Raw genomic sequence first — 8661 nt, 5'->3', positions numbered from 1 at the left:
ACAGTAATACACCGCTGTGTCGTCTGCTGTCAGGCTGTTCATTTGCAGATAGAGCAGGCTGTTGGAATTGTCCCTGGAGGTGGTGAAGCGCCCCTTCACTTTATCCAAGTAGTAAATTTTAGATGACCTTTCAGATATAGATGCCACCCATTCCAAGCCTTTTCCTGGTGCTTGTCTCACCCAGTACATGACATAGCTGCTGAAGGTGAACCCAGAGGTTCGACAGGAGAGGCGGAGGGACTCTCCTGGCCTTTTGATGTCCCCTCCAGATTCTTCTAGTTGGACCTCTGATTGGACACCTAGAAAGGAAGATATTTTAATGTGACATTTTGCACACCATCAATTGCCAGAATATCCAATCCTTCTTCATTTGAAATGATGGATTTACCTCCAAAAATTGCTGAAACGAAAACAAGAGGAAGTAAAACTATCATTTTCCCTGTCTAGTGCTTGGAGAGGGCTGAGCAAAACGTGGCCCTAGCAATTCAGGGACCTGTAGCTGAGGAATATAGGATGTCTGACTGATTTAAAGAGCAAATGTTCACTGAAAATTTGCATACCTATCAATATAAAAGCATTACTACAACCCTTTTTGCTCTGAAACATTACTACAACCCTTTTTGCCTGGGCTTTGAAAAGAGCTCATTATTTCCTAATGTACAAGTTTAGCAGTTGCTACCACACATATTTCCATATCCCTCTCAGAATAAAAGAGCAACACGGGCCTTTGCAACTTAAATATTCTGCCTTCTGACCATAGCTGCCAAGTTTTCCCTTTTCTCACGAGGAAGCCTATTCAGCATAATGGAATTTCCCTTAAAAAAAGGGATAACTTGGCAGCTATGCTTCTGACAGAATATTGGAGTAGGTCAGAATCTCTGCTGTTTGTTGCTGCCTTTCTCGGAGATTGGGAAAACTTGTCACCTGTAATGTGTGAATTGGCGTGGAGTGAGAAATGTCCCTATTTTCATTTAAGGAATGTTGCAGAGTATGGCTCTAGCAATGGGGTTGCGCCTTTGGTACAAGGCACTGGCATATTCCTGGGGATGCACTGATACAAAGTCCCTGTTGCTGGCCTCTCTTCCAGATTCACATGTGCGAGGAATTCAGCCCCACTCAAGGATTCAAAGGAATTGGGGGGGGGGTTTAAAGTATGTAGAGGGAGTACAGATGTCTGTGATGCCCACACCCATGCCCTTGGTCTCCACCACCCGCATGCTTCGGAAAGGGGAATTTAAGCAGGTTTGGCTGAACATGTTTATAGCCATTCCTGTGATCAGGAATGCTACGATATCAGCCAAATGCAGTTGCAAACCTACTTCAGACCTTCCTACTCAACATGGAAAGATAGCAGAACAGGGGGGGGGAGGGCTGGAGCATATTCCATCCTCATTCCATGGATAGCGTTTAAGAACACCTGAAGAGAGTCACTGTGTCTCTCACACCTGATCCACTCTACTCCAAGAGCACAGTTCAAATCCAAAGATAAGCAATGGGGCCAATTTCCAATTAAGGTTTTTGCTTGAACTAACCACTTCATTCACTGCAACCAGGAACCTTTCTTTCCTAATAAGTTTGTAAAGGAAGGTTTTTGTCTGAGCGTAGATTTACTTCCTCTCATTGTGTGTCTTGCACAGTAATAAACAGCAGTGTCCTCTGGTTTCAAGTTGTTCATTTGCAAAGACAGCTGGCTGCTTGAATCATCCCGGGAAATGGTGAATCTTCCTTTGACAGAATCCGAGTAGTAAATGGGAGTTGAAGAGGTACCTATAAGGGCCACCCATTCCAGGCCCTTTCCAGGAGCTTGTCTCACCCAGTGCATTTCATAGCCTCTGAAGGTGAACCCAGAGGCTTGGCAGGAGAGGCGGAGGGAATCTCCAGGCCTTTTGACGCCCCCTCCTGATTCTTTGAGCTGGATTTCTGACCGGACACCTGAAAGAAAGACCTACAATTAAACTCTGGGTTCATTACTCACTATAATATAACAGTTCTCCTATATGAAAGAAGTACAAATACCTTCAAATATTACTAAAAGGAAAACACCTGGAAACCAAGGTGTCATTTTTCCTTCTTTTACTAGGAGAGCGGTTAAGAAGAAAGGGAGTAACCCAGGCAGGGACACACAGTGGTTGTTTGAGTGGGTTTCACAGGGGCAGGGAACGTATATGGCAGGTTTGAACAGGAAGCTGCCTATGAATTTGCATATCTGTTGGAATAAAAGAGCAGCACAGGCCTTCAGCAACCCAATTTCAATAGTCATATGTGTGATTTTGGGCTGTCAAAGAATTGCTGCTGATATGCATGGTGAGGAACAGAGTGGGGAAGTTGGCTCAAGGTATTTAAGTAAAATTGAATGGAATCCAGCTAGGAATTAAACTGCTTGCAGAATCTCTGCTCCTGGTGCTTTCAACCAAATGGTGGAGTGGACACTCATTAAAGGTAGTTTAATATCCAGCCTTGGGACATAATATTTGAAGAGACTAAGATAAACATCCCTCAACCTGGTCTCCACTGATCATTGTGGTCTATAATTCCCATCAGCCCCAGCCAACTCAACCCCCCCCCTCAAAACAGAGGGAAGTTGGGCTCATGTTACATTGAATAAGCTTCTGCTGGAGAACATCTGGGAGATGACAAGGAAGTGCCTTGGCTGAATTTTTATCAGCCCCCCCCCCCATTTTGGTGATTGAATTATCATTTCAAATTGTTTCTACAAACATATTCATTTATTGCCCTTTGAAACACCTTACATTAGAACTATTATTCAGTATTGTCAGTGCTTTTTTCTAAACATACGTAATGTTTAGGGATACTCTCATTTTCCTACTGGTATTGAAATATGGCCCTCAAGGGTGGCAGGATCCAGGCGAAGGACAAATAACATGGGGGTGACAGAAGGGCTGCTGGAAAGAAGGGAGCAGGCTGGAATGGTCGAGAGACGGAGTAGGTTGATTGTCAGAGGACATTACAATTAAGGGACGGATAAAATGGTTTAGAAATGGTCTGTTTTAAGATGCTGGTCGGGACATCCAGAAAAGTGTCGCCCAGGTGAAGGAGGGTGGTTCTAGTATCGAATCAGGTTAGAATTGTTATATAAAAATTGTTAGAATAGAGGACATTTTTAGTGAAAAATAAGAGGAATATTTTAGGGATTAAAGTGTGTAATATGATTTAAGGGATTTTATTTAAATTAGTATACGATTTAAATTGATATTTTTGAAATTATATATAGAAATATGAAAATTGCCAACATGAAAGTTGATGGGAAGATATAATGATTTGTAATCCAAAGATTATATATATATATATATATATATATATATATATATATATATATATGTGTGTGTGTGTGTGTGTGTGTGTGTGTGTGTGTGTGTGTGTGAGAGAGAGAGAGAGAGAGAGAGAGAGAGAGAGAAATATGGCCCTCAATGAGGCCAAACTTAGATTCACAAAATGTTTAGGGGTATGCATCCCCCCCCCCCCGAAAAATAACACTGAGTATTGTAAATAGTTATTGCATAATGTCTTCCTTGGTTATGTCTGCTTTGTGGGTTTCTGATTCATGATTCTCTGCTGCCCCCTCTGGGATCTCTTTACTAAAGTGAATGCAGAGAAGAGGTTTTTTTCCCCCCTGAGGTCTGCTTGGGATCTCTCATAATGTTGCCTCTTCCACACTTCCACTTGTTTCACCACTTTTCCCCAGGAAAACCTGCAGTTTACTGTTGAATAGGAGCAAATGTCAATGGGGTTTTCTTCTGTGGAATGATATTTGTGATAAAGAATGGACTTCCTTTGGGAAAACGGTGCAGCAAACCAGAAACCCCTTAGTCCAGGCATCCCCAGACTGCGGCCCTCCAGATGTTTTGGCCTACAACTCCCATGATCCCTAGCTAAGAGGGCCAGTGGTCAGGGATGATGGGAATTGTAGTCCCAAACATCTGGAGGGCCGAAGTTTGGGGATGCCTGCCTTAGTCCTATACCTAGAAAGCATGGGACCACTTAGACCCATCCTTTCCAAGTGCTGGACAAACAGAAGTGTGGACAAGCCCCGTGTCAGAGTTCTACAAGGCTGTGTCTTCTGCTCTCAGGCTGTTCATTTGCAGATGGAAGTTGGAGACACCCTTAGAGGCCCATAATCACCCTTGCATTGAAGAAGAATAAAAACTGTACCCAGAAGTGGGATCATAATACCAAATGAGCCATTCCAATCCTTTGCCAGGTTATTTCCAGCATCTGCTCTGAAGGGGCTTCTGCGGTTTTTGTACAAGCAGGAAAGCAGAAGTTGTCACTGTGCGTCTTGCACAGTAATACATGGCAGAGTCCTCAGGCTTCAAGCTGCTCATTTGCAAATAGGCTGAAGTTTGAGAATTGTCTCTGGAGATAGTGAAGCGTCCCTGAACCTTGGAATTATACCATTGTTTGCTTCCTGAAGGAGAACTTATTTCAGCCACCCACTCTAGTCCTTTCCCTGGGGACTGACGAATCCAGTGGATATTATAACTAGTAAAGTTGAATCCTGAAGCCTTGCAGGAGAGGCGGAGGGAGCCTCCAGGAGCTACAGCGCCTCCTCCAGTCTCCACCAACTGAACCTCTGAGTGACAGCCTAAAAAAAATGGTAGAAAGAGAGTCAGGGGAAACCCGTGTAGAAAAGTGTGCAAGTTTCCAGAGTTTCCAGTGAGATAAATATTACCTGGGAGAGCTCTCAAGAAGAGAAGGAGGTTTAACCAAAGAATCATGTTTGTTTGGATCACCTTCTTGACTGGCTCAGTCTTAGCTGGCTGGAGGTGGCAAGATTGAATTGGAAAGGGCAGCTTTTAAGGCAGTGAAGTGGTTCACCTGATTTGCATGTACTTCATATAATAACCTCATATCCTCTGAACTCTTAATTCACGATTGTTTCACAGCTAAAGGGCCACAGAGAAGAAGAGGAACAATTTGCATGTAGAGGTGCCGTGTCCCCATAGCCCTGCAGGTCACTGCTGACCAAAAGACCACACAGGGCTACATTGTATTGTTCAAATTAGGCGACAACCTTATAGAATGCAACTGTAAGAGGTTTGGCAAAGACACTGGGTTTCAGCCAATATGATCCGGCCTGACTGCTGGATGATCGACCCAGGGGTCAAACCAATGTTGAGGAGACCCTATCACATACATCAAATACGTGTCACCTCACAAGGACCACCAACTCAAGAAGTCCTATGGCCGTAAGCCCCCCATCCCCTGATATATCCAGAAATGCATTTATCTATGGATAGCTTGTATCATAATGGTAAAAAACATATAGAAACAAATTATTTTAAGGGGGGAAAACTTTGTATATAGGTTAGATTGCATACATAAATGTATGTATTGGAGAAAATCTGCACCAAGATGCTGAAATTTTTTCATGAGGACAGAAAAATATTGCAGACAAAGCTTTAGTGCAGCTGGGACAAACAGATTCCCTCTGTTAAAGAAGAAACGGGTGGTAGCCAGAGCTAGAGCATCTGCTCCATTAAGTGCGAGCTTACAATGGTATTTCCAGGATGCGTTGTATTGGAAGTGGATGCCTAGGTATTCAACATTTTTAACCTATTCCAACTGGTTTTCACTGATCTCACATCTATTCAGGGCGAAGACGCAATCCTGTTTTGCCCCTTTGTTGGCAATGATTTTGGGGGTGAGCCTCCCTGACTGGAAGCTTCTCACCTGGCAGGACGTGGAGGTGTGTAGTTTTTGGATGAGAAAGAGTAACCTTTCATTGATGTTCAGTATGGACAGTTTGTTCCAGAGCAGCTCCCTCAGGATTAAGTCAAAGGATCCTTTTAGGTCCAGAAACGCTGTATAAAGTTTTTGATTAGTAACACTAGAGTATTTATTCACTAGGTGTGAAAGTATGACACAATGATCCAAGGCGGTTTTGCCTGGGCAAAAGCCCACCTGCTCAGGGCCTTGTAATACAAATTGGGACATAAACAGCTTTCCCAGAAGTTGTTTAGCATATAGCTTCCCCACTATGGAGAGGAGGCTGATTGGTCTGTAGTTGGATGGTAATGTGTGCTTTCCCTTTTTGTATATTGGAACGGTGATTGCACTTGTTCATGCCTCTGGCATAAGTCCAGACGTATCTACCTTTGTGAATAGGTTGGCCAGCAAGAGAGCCCAGCAATCAGGCTCTAGTTTAAGAACATTGGCACTTATGTCATCTGGGCCAGCAGCTTTCACTTGCTTACACTGGCCTATTAACATTTTCATTTCATCTGATGAAACTGGAGGCCACTCGGGGGCATCAATTTGCATAGAATGATGACAAGGTGTCCCACTGGAAAGATTTTCATCAAGGCACGTGAAAAGCAGGGGTACCAATCACTAGGCGAAATAGGTGGAGAGGAGAGGTCATTGATGTTAAATGCTACACAAACTAAGGACCAGATTTTTCCCCCATTAAGGTTATGGCTTAGTGCAGCTGTTCCCATTGTTTGTTGGTATGTTCGGATCTCCTCTCTCTTTTTTATAAGATGACGCAGTAAGTTTTTAGACCTGAAATATTCTAGGGGTAGGGCAGTAGCCTCTTCCTTACAGTGTTGTCAGGATATATTCCGGATGTGTGCTTTGAAATCTCTTCATTCCTTATTAACCACATTGAAACAAAGAGGGCCCTGGATTGTTTTCACACTTTGAATTGTTGTTTTGTAAAGTCATTCAGAGATGTTATTAGGATTTCAAATGATGCTGCTAAGCATCTGGCACTTCTTTGCTTAATTTGCATGTTCAAAAGCATGGGCGTAGGCAAGGGGGGCAGGAGGGGGCAGTTGCCCCCCCCCCTAGAAGCAAAAAATTAATGTATTTTACAGACCATAACCAGCACTTTTCCCCTCCAAAAACTGAAGTGGAAAGGGCTTTGCTTTAGCAAGAGCAGCTAAGTCTCCGCTTGCTGGGGGGGGGGACACACAGCTGTAACAAAAACACATCAAATAAATAAAGCAAAGTGGCTACCAGTAGTTAAGCAGTTAAGACAATGGAGCATATATCCCCAGGCAAGATTCGATAGCTGACCATTTCACCCTATTGTTCTTAAGTGGGAGTTGTTAATGAGCATTCAGGAGCATTAAGAGTTCAATTGGCGATTTAATGAGGGTGCAGACTCAGAGGATTCAATTTGACTAAGGTGGCTCTGCAAGGCTAAAAGGAAGTGAATAAGAAAGGGGGGAGGCTGTAGCTTTGACAGACACAGTGATGTTTATAAAAAGCATTGGTGTTCCAGTCTGCCCCTCCTCCTGCATCTACTGTAAATCAGGGGTGGCCACCTCCCAAGAGACTCTGATCTACTCACAGAGTTTAAAACTGGGGGTGATCTACCCCCTTTTGGGGGGTTCAGGTCAAAGCTGTTGAGTTTTTTTTTAAGGAAGGGAAGCCCTGTTTTTGGGGGTTTAGGTCAAACTTGTTGAGCTTCTTTTAGGAGGGAGGGAGGCCCATTTTTGTTTAGGGCTTCAGGTCATAGTTCAACTTTTTTTAGGGAGGAGGAAAATTTTGGGTGAGCTTTTTTTAGGGGTGCCAGTGACCTACCAGTGATCTACCACAGACATCCAGTGATCTACTGGTAGATCACAATCTACCTGTTGGACGTGCCTGCTGTAAATCAAGCAGAGAGAAAGCTGCTTACAAGGCTCCTGTACATGCAGAGTTCCAGCATCACAGTGTCACCCAGAGGCACCCACAAATATGAGTTATCCCTCTCTCTATTTCTTCCTTCCTTCCCTCCCTCTTCCATCCTTAATAAAATCGGGGGGGGGGGCAGATAAGCCCCACATAGAAAGCCCATCAACATGGGGGGATGACTCTTTCAAATACGGTATTTACCAGTAATTGGGGGGGGGAGAGGCACCTAGGCCTCTAGGAGTTGGCTGCTATGTCTAGGAGTAGGACAATTCAAGAAAGCAGAATGATGCATATGCTATGGTAATATATCAATAGAATCATAGAATTGTAGTTGGAAGGGACCACAAAGGTCATCTAGTCCAACCCCCTGCAATGCAGGAATTTTTTCCTAAGGTGGGGCTTGAACCATGGTTGAAATATTATGCTGATATGCAGCAACGCCTCGGAGCTGTTGTGGCTGCGGCCATGCCTTGCCTCGCCCTCGCCCGCCCTGCCACCCCCTCTCCCCTGCCCGACCCTCCCGTCCTCTCCAGCCAAACAGGGTAGCCGCCAACGCTGCCAGCCCCAGAAGCACAAGGTGGCCGCTGCCGCCGCCACAATGTCATCGGGCCCGTTGGCCCTGTAGCCCCGCCCACATTCCCACTTTGTGGCCCCTCCCCTCCCGTGCCTTGGCCCCGCCCCTGAACGACCATGGCTTGCCCCCCCCCCCTAGTTTTGAACCTGGCTACGCCCCTGTTCAAAAGTGTTTTCCAGATTGTGGGGAAATCTCTTGAGGAGACAAATTCTCAGGGGACCAGTACAAATGAAGCAGAGGAGAAAACAATTGTCTTTGCGGAAGACGACACAAACCAACATACTGTTACACAGCAGCCCAATCTTGGAGCAGTGGAAGATTTCAAGGGTTCCAGGCACTCACGCAATTTGGGAATTGAGGCACTACAGCGACTATGTTGTTTTTATGATATATGGTTCATTTAAACATATATACAACCTGAGTTTGTGATGGAGGGGCTCACAGCA

The sequence above is a fragment of the Zootoca vivipara genome, chromosome 12 (assembly GCF_965207765.1).
Source record: "Zootoca vivipara chromosome 12, rZooViv2.hap1.1, whole genome shotgun sequence".
NCBI classification, from domain to species: Eukaryota; Metazoa; Chordata; class Lepidosauria; order Squamata; family Lacertidae; genus Zootoca; species Zootoca vivipara.
This window is presented reverse-complemented; position numbering follows the sequence as displayed.